The 13050-nt window shown below is 42.2% G+C and overlaps 1 long non-coding RNA gene across 1 annotated transcript; it reads left to right on the top strand.

The window, feature by feature from the left end:
* Positions 1-9583: 9583 nt before the first annotated feature.
* Positions 9584-12950, top strand: LOC116562300. Its single transcript, XR_004273869.1, has 2 exons — positions 9584-9992; positions 10582-12950. It is a non-coding gene; the product is annotated as an uncharacterized LOC116562300 (long non-coding RNA).
* The last annotated feature ends 100 nt before the right edge of the window (positions 12951-13050 follow it).

Genomic DNA, 13050 nt, shown 5'->3' with positions numbered 1-13050 from the left:
ATTATAAAATTAGATTTCAGCAGGTACTGAAAACGCCAGAATATTGCATGGTCATTTGGCACATACTCTTAATGCAACTACTTTTGCTGCCATGTGTACAACTCCTTCACGCTACAACTATGTCCTCACAGGGACTGAGAAAAATAGTTCAGCCTGACTTAAAGGCATGTCTGTACAATGAGCTGGAGCCAGTCTGAAGTAGGAGGTTTCAGGTTTATACCTTACCTGGGGGGTATCCCTGAAGTGCAGCGATGAAGGGAAATTCTCCCAGTAGTTAGAAAATGAAGTGATACATCTGGGTTGCCCACTTTGTCTAGAAGGAGACACAAGCACAGGTCTGGCCTGAAAGCTATAAAAAAGAAGATTCAAGGACTAGCATCAGTGGAAAAGAAGCAGAAAATAAATATGTTAATGGAAGTGTAAAAAGTGACCCAGAGCATGGGTATATTTATACTTCATGTACATTTTCTCTAAGGGTATTCCTGGAGGTTCTTGAGATCATTTCAGTTGGTCCACAAGGTAAAAACTATTTTTGTAATAATATCAGGATGTTACTTGTAGTTTTTACTCACATGCTTTCACAAGTGTAGAGTTTTCCAGAGGGCACATGACATGTGATATATTAACATACTGAACGTAGAATCAGCTATGAGACTGTAGCCGCCTTCTAGTGAGTCAGACATTAAGGAGATTTGCAGAAATGTAAAATAATGCCAAGCTTGTCAGCCACTATTTTATTTTTCATAAAAATATATTACTTATGTTAATATAAAATGGAATTCATATTGCTATATTTAAATGAATTAAAAATGCATTTCAAAAAGTTTCAATTTTAGTTTATAATGTATTAAATACCAATAGACATAATTCATACAATACTTCATTATTATTATTATCATTATTATTTTTAAAGATGGGACTTCACCATGATGGCCAGGCTGGTCTTGAACTCCTGACCCCAGGTGATCCACCCGCCTTGGCCTCCCAAAGTGCTAGGATTACAGGCGTGAGCCACCGTGACCGGCCTCCACAACACTTTTTAAGAGAATGAAGGGGTCCTGATACCAAAAATTCAAGAACCACTGAACTAGTCTATCCCTTGCTTTGTTGTATTTCTGTATGCTTTCTGGCCCTTTTTCCTAAGGGTTTGTTCATTAAATTACACTCTCTTAAATTTTAACCACTTCTTCAACTTATCAAGGCCGTTTGAATCTAGATCTTGATGATTAGAGTTCCACCCAGTCTCTTTTCCCCCATTTTGATGATTCTGTAAGTTAAAAGAGCTGCCCCCTATTCACCAGACAGCATTTGATGCAAATACTTTATCACCTGACACAGAGGAATCATGGCTGAGACAATTATTTTTCATCATCATTCACCAAATTGTGATGCATCAATCCTACACTTCTTACGCAACGTATATGCCTTATGCAGGCCATATTTGCCAACATTATTACTCATCAGTTTTCTTGGGACAAGAACAAAAGCTACAACAAAGTCATACTGGCTATCCCAGATTGTCAACTTAAAATATCTCAGGTTTCTCTTTCTATTAAACTAGGTCATTGGCAGGACTCAAACTCCAAATTCTTTCTTCTGTGCCAGGCAGCAACGGAAGCCCGTGCTCAGATTGCTTTTAGCCTTACAGCTGTTGCCTTCTGCTGGACTGTGCCGTTTTCTTTGGGTGTACACAGTTCAGGGTTCAGACAAGGATTTAAAGGTTATTATTTGTAATTTGGAAGCTCCCCACCCATATGTCTACAGTGACATCCTTCACAGGATTTTTCTCCCTTAATTTCCAGGTTCTCTGAAAGCCTCAAACAGCCTTCTCTAACACCGTAAGTCATAAGAATGTTGCTTTCTGTGAGTTCTAAGCATTCTGTGCTACAGACAAAAAAGGTCCTAAGAGAAAAGTTGTATAAATGTGGATCTCAGCCACTACAGTTCCTTCCTTCATGTGCCATCTCCTCCCCAGCCCCAGTGCTTGCCTGTTTTTAGGTGCTCTTGATGCCTTGAAATAGATTTACGTTTTGAATAGAATTTATATTAATTACCTGTGCAGAAGTTGATTCAGTATGAGATAATCCACCATTATCGGACCACCATTTGATTTAGTAAAAAATAATTTATTTTATTTATATGTCAAGTCCCTGGGCTAATAAGTGCATGTGAATAAGATATTTCCTTTAAAATTTGTAACCAAATTTTATAATTAAATCAAAATTATAAGTTAAAGTCATTATTAATTATAGCTTAATTTTGTTAACTCTCTTAAGAAAACACACATAATTCTTGAAGGCAGAAATCTGTTTCTATGAGGACTAAATAATAAGTAGTGTTTCTTGTGGGAAAATAATAGTTGAGGGAATTCCAACTCTCAACTTTACTGTTAGCATTCTTTTTTATTTTTGAGACGTAGTTTCACTCTTGTCACCCAGGCTGGAGTGCAATGGCGCGATCTCAGCTCACTGCAATCTCCGCCTCGCGGGTTCAAGTGATTCTCCTACCTTAGCCTCCTGAGTAGCTGGAATTTCAGGTGCCCAGCACCACGCCTGGCTAATTTTTGTATTTTTAGTAGAGACAGGACTTTACCATGTTGGCCAGGCTGGTCTCGAACTCCTGACCTCAGGTGATCCACCTGCCTCTGCCTCCCAAAGTGCTGGGATTACAGGCACGAGCCACTGCACACAGCCAGCACACTTTCTACTTTAAGGAGCTTGATAGTTAATTCTACATGCCAATTTGACTATGCTATGGTGTCTGGTTGTTTGGTGAAATGCCATTCTAGATATTGCTGTGAATATATTTTTCAGATGTGATCAATATTTACAGTCTTTAGATTGACCTTCACAATATGAGCAGACTTCATCCAGCCAACTGGAGGCCTTAAGAGCAAGGTTTTGGGAAGAAGAAGAAATTTTGTGTCTAGCCTGCCTCTGCCTAAGTTCCAGCCTAAGGGCCTGCCAGCCAGACTTTAGACTTGACAGTTTCTACAATTGACATCTCTATCTAATGTATGTCATATCAGTTCTTTTTCTCTGGACAACTTTGACTAATACAAGAATAATCCTTAGCAACTCACATTTTTCAGAAACTGAGAGGCTGCTGTTTATTTTTGACAGTTTTTAAACTGTTTCACCATTATTCCATCAATGTCCTCCCAAATTTTTCATGGACTTAGTGATTACTTTTAGTGAACATTTGTATAACTATAAGCAAAGAAATTACATAAAAAATTAACTTTTATTGGCACCATTGTTTTTTAGACAAATGGAAGGATTTAGAGAACACAGTAATTATTCATTACCTTGTATTTAATTTAAAAGGAAATGTTCAAGATATAAAAGAAATTAACGGATTAAACCTTTCTTTCCATGGAATTTAAAGAATTAGAAGGAAACATGTCAACCTCACACTTTAACAAAACTTTCCAAATTATCCACAATTTTTGTTTTGTTTGTAGTTTTAACCCCAAATCTACTGTCTCCCATAATCCCAGTCGGTTTGCTTCTAAATGCCAAATGAAACAGAAATCAAAGATAATGACATTGATTTAATGTTCTGCGATTTCCATTGCACGTTTTATCTTTTAAAAAATAAGTTACAAGATGAAAGATTGTAAAATTATTTATGAGCAACAACATCAAGATTTCGAATTTAGATTTGGAGTTAAGTAACACCGGTAGCATTGTGTCTCCTTAGGAGTATGGTAGAAGGAAAAACCTCCCATTAGCTCAAAACAACTGTTCCGACTCTATCAACTCATATGGCTCTGCTGTGTGTGGCTGGATTTCATACCCTCTTCCAGGCAGGGTGGATAACACATGGTCAGTGTCTGAGCATTGCACAGATCATAACTTACAGGTAAATTTATCATTTGTGTGTGTATGAAAGCCAACAAAAAGAGGAAAGCCTTGTCACTGTTTAGGGGAGAGGTTCTACAGCATTTGAATGTGTGGCTACCTGCAATGAGTTAATTGAGAGGAGACTACCCATTTATTAGAATGTGGACCCCCCCCCGCAGCCATGTATACACAACCCCCCAAGACTCCCTGTGCCTGAGCATGCAGGGAGGGCATCACAACGTGTGCAGCAGAGCAGCGGGGTGGTGGCAGCAGCTCCTCTTGGGAGCCCAGCCACAAAGGCTGTTACCTGTGATGTTCCTCCATTGTGTTGCTCTGGAAGGCAGGGCGACCTGATCTGTTATTTCCCATCAAAAGCAAAAAGATTGAGAGTCATTCTTTACAGCTTGAATGGAGAATTGCACAAATGTCCCCTTGCCAGAGAAAAGCAACCAGGAAATTAGCACAGCAGGGATGAACTTTCTATGAGCACAGAGCGGGCTACGGGGGAGGCCAGGAGTACTCTGGAAATGGCTGGGTATGTGAATCACTAGACTAGCCAAGTGTGGTTGTGGTTAGTCTCATTGGAGCTGGAGACTATATCTTACTTCTTTTCTGTTTTTCAATACCATGCCTGTTTTCTTTAAAAAGTCAGTTTGCCAGAGTCACCACTACAAGGCCAATAAAGCTTTCAAGATATCTGAGATCAAGAGATAATGTTTGTAAAACAGTAAGGATTGTTCTATGGTGGTATGTTTTCTGGTAATGGCCATTTTATGAGAGTTGCCTTAATCTAAATGACATGAAGCAAGAGAAAAGGCTGTTGGCTTTTTGTTGGTCATTCCCCTGCCCATCCCCAGGATCCAGCTGCAAGAACCAAGGAAACGGGCCAGCACCCCCCCGCCCCGCCATTCTGGAATCTGACACTGTAGGTAGGATCTACAGGCTTTTCAGAGGTTATGTAATTTTGCAACCCTGCAAAAAATGGTTTTTGAGGTGCTAAAGACATTCTCTAAGAAGGTACATTTTTGTGAGGCGTGTGGGTGGTGGACATCAACAAAAACTGGAAATAATCATGAACAGATGTAAAATACCCCAGGGACTCTTAGACTAATTGGTGAAGTCTTTGCATATTGCCTGTAGTTATACAGAGGGCCTGTTATCATGTCTGCCAGCCAAATCTATGAATGTATGTCAGTGTGATCTCAGTGGAACCCATAGTTTGAGGAGGCCTGGAGACTTTTAAATTACATATATTAATAAAACAGATGAATGTTTGCTTTTTCCAATTACTTTACTCAGATGATATTAAGTGAACATTCCCAGAATAGCCATGTAACTTAATGTCACTCATCATCGTTTATACATTAACTAAACACACTCGACTGAATAATCTTACACTTGACTTATTTCTATTTATTTTCCTCACTGTTAACAGCTTTCACATTTCTTTCTATTCCTCTAGCACATACGAAGGGTTATTTATGAACACACAGTGAAACAAAGAAAACTGCCTATTAGAGTGTTCTTGAAAAAAAATTACTGGTCCTAGTAACAATTTCCTTGAATATATATGTTATATTCTTTTGGGGGAATTGGAAGATCTTTATAAATAATAACTTGCATTTGTATTACAGTTATTGTTTTACAGCCCTTCTATAATGTCAATCTCAGTTTATCCTCCTCCTGCAAACTTTAATATCTGGCTGAGGCAGATCTTACTCTTCAATTGTAATAATCCCCGTGTACTAAGGGTGGGGCCAGGTGGAGATCATCGCGGGGAGGGTTTCCCCCATACTGTTCTCGTGATAGTGAGTGAGTGCTCACAAGATCTGATGGTTTTATAAGGGGTTTCTCCCTTTGCATGACACTCATTCTCTCTCCTGCGGTTCTGTGAAGAGGTGCCTTCTGCCACGATTGCAAGTTTCCTGAGGCCTCCCCAGCCACAAGGAACTGAGAGTCAGTTAAACCTACATTCTTTATAAATTACCCAGTCTTGGGCATTCCTTCACGGCAGTGTGAGAACAAATTCATACAGTGGTCCTAGGAGGAGTGGCCTCAGAGTCCCCTGGGAATGTTAGAAATGTAAATTCTCAGGTCCCACCCTAGATTACTGAATCAAAAACTCTGGGGGTGAGGCCCAGAAAACTGTGCTTTATCAAGTCGGCAGTTGATTCATTTAGGCTAAAGTTTCAGGAACGCTGGCCTACAGGAGAAAATGCAAAGGGCCTTCTAGCAGGCATTCAAAGACCTGTTCATCGTGCCTCTTTGTGGGTCTAAAGCCATGTTTTATCATTTGCCTTCTGGCAGCCTATACCTTCAAGTCACTCAGGTTCACCTTTATTCTATTCTCTTTTGCTCTTATCTGTAATGCTTTGCCATATGTCTCTTGGCGCAACCTGACCCAGCCATCCAGACCCAGCCAATATGTCTCCACCTTGGTGCTCCCACTGCACGTCATTCATAGACATCAGCCCAGTTCAAAACCACTTTCCTTAGAGCATGAGAGTTCATTATTTCCATGTCTTCCTTCCTTTCTAGACCGTGAATTCTCTGAGAAGCAGGACCATGTTTTATAAGCTTGGGTTGCATCAGCAGTGGCTCTCACTGCCTGGCCAGGTGGCTTGCAATAGTGTCCTTCGTGCTGTTGTTGAATTATTGAAAGGGAAAGAATTAAACTACCATCAGCTGTTGATATTTTCTCAAACCTGCGTGGCCACGCTCACGTCAGAAAGCCAAGGGCAGCGCTGACAGAAGGGATCTTGAGGAAAGCATCTTGATGAGAGAAGAGATTTGGTCGGAGGTGGCCTCTGGGGAGGATGGTTCCAAAGAGGAGCCCTTGGCTTTGGGCTGAGGACAGCCCGTGAGAGTACTGGGCTGCCAGGAGGAAACTCAAAGGCAGGAGCCTGAACTGAAATGGAGGTCAGGAAGCCCCAAAGGCAACGTTGGCCCAGATGGTTAAGGAGGCAGTCATGCATAATAGTCAACCCTGAGGGAGACAGAGCTTGCAGTGGGACAATCTCAGGTTGAATTCTGTCCGGCACATTACATTTATGACCAGAGCATGTTAGTTAGCCTTTATGAATCTCAGAAACCTTTGTAGAGAGTAAGAATACCATACTCACAGTATGCAATAATAGGAGCCATTGTTTATTGAGCACTTCAACAGGTTCGCTCCTTTAATCTTCACAACCATGCTATGAAATTGGAATTTGGGTCTCCCATGTTACAGCACCAAGAACTTGCCTGTAGTCACATACGGAGGTATAATGTGGGAGAATGGACTTCAGTGGAACCATCAGACTACAGAGCCTTGGCTATCTGGTGCTATGCGGCATTACCTCCTTAGGGGTCTGTGAAGACTAAGTGAGATATTTATGTAAAGCACCCAGCAAGTGACTACATGAAAGGCACAATTTTTCTAAGACCAAGTTGGCTTCAGGATGTGGAAAAAATAATCCCTAAACATGGAAAAAAACTCTGGAATGGACATCAAATCTCTCCTTTTATCTACTTACTTCCTTTGGCTCTGGGAATCACGTTCTCTTATTTCATTGTTTATTAATACCTTTGCACCTGAAGTTAAGCATATCCTTATTTCCAGAAAGAAAATTGCTGTTTCAGAGTCCCTGGTCTTCATCCCATTGCTAAGGGTGATGTTTCAAAGAGCACAGTATGAGCTTCTGGCAGAAATCTTCGGAGCCTCCTGTCTGCACTCCTGAGAAAAAGGGCACGAGAGGAGAGACACAGCCTTCAGGTCTTTTAGGCTTCTGGGAGTGGAATTCTCCACCCTGTTCCTTTGATTCACAAGAGGAATATTTTTCCAAAGAATTCTGGCAGGCTCCTGATATTAAGATGATGCGAAAGTTCTGTGCTAACCTCACAGGGACAGCATCGATTCAGAGAGAGCAAAGTAGGCACATCTCACAGGAGCATTTCCTCTGGAGCTGCTCCGGCTGAAGGATTCACAGAACTCAGAAATCTTTGCCAAGCCTAGAGGTCTTGGAGAGGAATACTGAACAGAAAACCAGGATATTCTTCTGTATATTTTCCTGATGACTATGGTGTAGAGGAGAAAAAAAATCTTCTTCTTCTACCCGTCTTGGGCTCTTCAGTGAGGACCCTGTAAATAACACTGGTGAAAGACAGCTTAACAAGAGAAAAGCAAACATAAGTTTATGGGCATGTGCATCGTGCATTCACATTAGCACACAGAGATGAGCAATTCTAAGGGTGGTTTGAATTTGAGCTTGTATAGCACCTTTGCAAAAGGACAATTTTTTTTTTTTTGGAGAAGCAGTGACACTAAGGAAAAGGACTTTGAGCTTCCAGGGGGTGCAGATTATGGGAATGTAAATACAGAGGAGAAACTATTGGTAGACAAGGGTTGGTTATGTAAGGTTTGTTATGCAGATTCCTCTGTACGGTCTAGATAAGGATCCAGCATTGTCTCTGGTGATTAAGAATCAACCTGCCCTTTCTGGTAGAAAAAGGGAGGGCTGAGAATTTTTTTTGTGTCTGTTTCTTTTCAATTGCCTTTAGCTCAAAATAATTCTTATGGCACCGGTTGGGGTGGTACATTCTACTCCCTTTGGCAGAAAGTGCAGCCCCGCCCAGTTGGCTTTACTGATGAGCTCCTTGTTCCAAAGACTTTCTTTTAGTCACAGAAAAGGAGACAGGAGCAGTGATGGTAGCTATTGGCAGGCTTGGAGTCACCAAGTAGACTTGATTTCCAAGGCCAAGGGTTGCTCTGCATTTCACCAACGTTTCTGCTCCCACAGCATGGCTTCAACTTGTTTTTCTTCTTGTCTTCAGCTCACTCAGGGCCTGTCTTGCTGCAGGCCTGGACAAGTCCTGAGTGCACTTTTCTTTGTGCAGAATGAAGACTGGGCCTGTTGCGGGTTGAATTTTGTCCTCCCTAAGAAATGCCTTGAAGTCCTAACCCCCAGAACCTATAAGTGGGACCATATTTGGAAAGAGGGTCTTTGCAGATGAAGTCATTGGGTGGGCCCAGATCTAATATGAGTAGTGTTTTTACAAGAAGAAGGAAATTCGCACAGGGACACACACAGAGGAGAATGCCATGTGGAGCCACAGGTACATGAAGGTGGAGGCTGGAGGCTGCTGCAAACCGAGAAATCGTTGGTGCTTGGAGAATCCTCCCCTAGAGGCTTTGGAGGGAGCATGGCCTAGCCAATACCTTAATCTTGGACTTCTAGCCTCCAGAACAGTGAAACACTAAATTTCTGTAGTTTAAAGCCACTCAGTTTGTGGTGCTTTGGGGTTTGTTTGTTTGTTCATTTTGAGCTGGAGTCTTACAACCTCTGACTCCGGAGTTCTAGTGATTCTCCTGCCTCAATCTCGTGAGGAGCTGGGACTACAGACACGTACCGCCATGCCCGGCTAATTTTGTTGTATTTTTTAGCAGAAATGGGTTTCGTCATGTTGGCCAGGCAGGTCTCAAACCCCAACCTCAAGGGATGGCTTGTGTCAGTCTCCCAAAGTGCTGGGATTACAGGCATGAGCCACCATGCCTGGCCCAGTTTGTGGTGCTTTGTGACATAGCCCTAGGAAATTAATAGGGTCCATTGTAGGATGGACAAGCATGCTGCCGCCTGGTGCTCTCAGAGAGTAAAAGGGATTCTGAGTTTCGCAGCCTCTTTCAGAGTCAGGGTGAGGGCAGGGAAGGGAGCATTCTTCTGGAACTCATGGAAGTTGATAACACCAGAGAGAGTCGTTCCCATCTCACAGTGGTCAGTGAGGGTTGTTGCACTGCTGTTGATCACTGTGTGATCCAGTCCAGCAACACAATCCCAGCGTGGGCACCACTTGCCTGAGTGTAGAGGCTGCCAGCAGTCGTACCTCAGGCTGCATGCCACTTCTCTGCATGTGCCTCCCTGTGGCTCAGTTTTCATTTAAAGATCCTGTCATTATGGACCACAGGAGTCCAGAGAGGTAGCCTGGCCAGTTACCTTGACAACCTCATGATGTCATGCTGTAAACTTCTTCCTGGCTGCAGATCTAATGCGATTCTCGATACTGTCGGCTCCTCCCAGCCTGGATGACAGCAGCTAAAGTGAGAGCTTACAGCTCACTTTTAATGATGCCCTTCGTGGCATCTTTAGGGTATATTTGCATTAGCAATGGAAGGTGAGTCTGACTGCCGATAAACTGCATGGAATTTTTGCCCAGGGGACCCAAGCCTACTGCTGGCAGATCTGGCTCAGCTGCTGGGAGGGTTTTCTCATCCTCCTTGTGCTGTATTTAGGATTCCCTGCGGCAGTTCAGCAACAAAGAATGAACGTGACCCTCAGTCAAATGGATTCCTGAGAACTTCCCCTCCATGAGCTGGACCCTGAGTATATCAGAGAATCTTATCCCAACGGGTTTCTTAACAAAGCCTTTTCTCTGTCTTCAATCATTCCCCACCACCAGCACACCCCTTTAAGATTTTTATCTTTAGGGTTTTGAAAGTATGTTTTTAAAAAGCAAAGGCTCTGGAGTGAAGTCGGCATCAGCACAGGCACACATGCACACCTCACTTCCCAGCTTCCCAGTGCTTTCTCTCCAGTCCTGGGGAAAAGCACCCCCAGGCAACGTCCTGATAAGTAAGAGAGCAGGGCAGGCAGGTGGCTTTCTCCATGGAGAAAAGGCAGCTGCAGTTACTCTTTGACAGAGGCCTAAAGTGGGTGCATGCTCGACTGTGTGAGAGATTTAACTTGCCTGTCTGTTTAATGAGGACATGGACTCTCATCTCCTAGCAGCAGGCAAGAGGAAGGATAAGCAGGAAGACCCCACACGTGGTGACTCTCCAGTACGGACATTGGAGCCAGCTTCAGTAAGCCCAATGGACAGAGCTAGAGAAGGCGAAACTACAACCTCCTCCTGTAGGATTTCTGTGAGCTGGTACCAAGGGGCCTTATGCACTGTGGGGGAAGAAGCTACTTCGTGAGGATTCTTTTATCTGTTTATATGGGCAAAAACTTTTGATACACCCTTAGAAACATAACAGCTGCTGGCTGACAGTCTAGATTTCTAGGGTCAGAGGCTCCCCATCATCTTTGAAAGCCATGCTCAGTGTCAAAGCCAGATAATTTTTTGTTAAGAAGCACTCAGGCCCAGAGAGTATCTTCTGGAAGGTAGAGGAACGTGAAGTGCAAAGGGGTTCAGAAATCCCTTCCAACATGTGGATGCTGTTTTCTAATACCATGCCAACTCCATGGCAGCAACTGCTCCCTAATGCCCACTGCAGTTCTGGCCTTTTTATTATACCTTTGAAGTGGTGATATCTGGCTAGAAATGGGAGTCTCACAATCTAGAAGACAGGAAAAATATGAGAGAGAATCAGAAGAGGAAGGCTCAGATCTAGGCATGATGCCCACACTTGCAGCACACATGGAGACAGGTGATAGCAGTGTAGGCAAAAGCTATGCCCTCCAGTGACCTCCTTACCCCCTTCTCTCTTTGGGTAACATGCTGATGTGCCTATAGATGAATATGGATCCTTTTTTCCTTTTTCATATGATTGAGGGTGTCGGCTTAAACTGTGGCCTCAGGACAGAGTTACATGTTGGAATAACATTTATCTCAGTACATCAGAAGTTGTGATCACTTTTCAATTTCTGTGACAATAATTAATATAAGCATATTTTATGTCACTTAGAGATTGTCCTTATAATTGAGCGTTGTTGTATGATTTAAGTAACTGCTTTGAATTTTCTTTTATGATCTCTTGTGCCAAGTATGGTAAAGGCAAATGATACCATAGCATTTGAAAAGGAAAATGACACGGAGATTCAAATTGGAAAGGGGGCAGGAGAAAGGAATCATTTTGGGGCCTACAGAATATAGGCATGCTGAAATCCAAAGAATTTGTGCTGTGGCAGCCAGTACCATATTTTTGCTGGGAACAGATGTATTATGCAGATTCCATTTTTTGCACAGACAAACTTGCAACCATTCATCAGCAAAAAGTGCAGCAGTAAAAATGCAGTGCAGAATTTTCTGTTGATTCTAGCAGTAAGCGGATTAGATACCTACTGAGTTCAGGTTTCAATAACCCTGCAGCATGAAACTTATCTTCATGTGAACAAACAAGACAGTTGCAGAGTTATCAAAGGAAATCATATTAAAATTTGCATCCAAGAATTGACAAAGTTTTGGATTTTACGAGGCCTGATGCTTCTGAACTAGCCAACAAAGAGAAAGCTATCGTATGTTTTTTGTGCAACTTATTTATATCAAAAGGGTTTATATTTAGTTTTGTGTTTTTTTTTTTGGCAAAATAAAATAGTACAAATAAGGTACACCAACACTAAAGGTCTGTTGACTTTATTTTTCCTTCAAAACAAATTGTGGAAGATAGCTGTTAAGATGCTTCCTAATAATTTCCACCTTCTGGTATTTGCACCCTGGGTGCTTTGTTCCCACAAGGTATAAATGTCGGTCTGTGTGGCCAATGCAATGCTAAAGAAGTGGTCATTTGAAATGAAGTCATAAAATACAGTGTGACTCACTCTGTCTCCTTCTCTCTGTCACTCAATCTGGAAAAGCCAGATGCCATGTCGTGAAAACCCTTTGGTGTTCTGTGAAGAAGCTCATGTGATGAGGAGCTGAGGGCTCCTGTTACAGCCATGCGAGTGAGCCATCCTGGAAGTGGATCTGCCAGCCCCAGCCTTCTGACGACTGCAGCCTGCTGGCCACAGCTTCCCTGCAACGTCATGAGAGGCTCTGAGCCAGAATCTCCCAGTTAAGCCACTCCTGGTTTCCTGGCCCTCAGAGACTGTGAGATAAATGTTTGCTTTTTTAAGCATCCTGTTTTGGAGTAGTTGTGTAGCAACAGGTTATCTGATGCAGGAGCCTATACATAACCAATGACTGAGAAACACTATCAAATGTCACTTCCGGAATGGAACCAGTGAGTCAAGTACTAGATGTATTCATTACTTAGTCATGGATTTGGATTTGAATGTATGCTGTAAAAAAGAAAAAAAAGCTATTTATTGGTCTTGCTTCTTAGCATCAGTTAATTAGTGACATTCACTCCATTTTGATGTGTTGTTTAAAATATACATATCTATATATAAATATACAGGAGCAGATTCAACATCTAACCTTGCCATTTCTCCTTTCTTTCTTTCTTTCTTTCTTTCTTCTTTCTTTCTTTCTTTCTTTCTTTCTTTCTTTCTTTCTTTCTTTCTTTCTTTCT

The sequence above is a fragment of the Sapajus apella genome, unplaced genomic scaffold, assembly GCF_009761245.1.
Source record: "Sapajus apella isolate SASKATOON/1434 unplaced genomic scaffold, GSC_monkey_1.0 scaffold32, whole genome shotgun sequence".
NCBI classification, from domain to species: Eukaryota; Metazoa; Chordata; class Mammalia; order Primates; family Cebidae; genus Sapajus; species Sapajus apella.
Note: the sequence above shows the minus strand (reverse complement) of the source record. Positions and strands in the feature narration are given on the sequence as shown.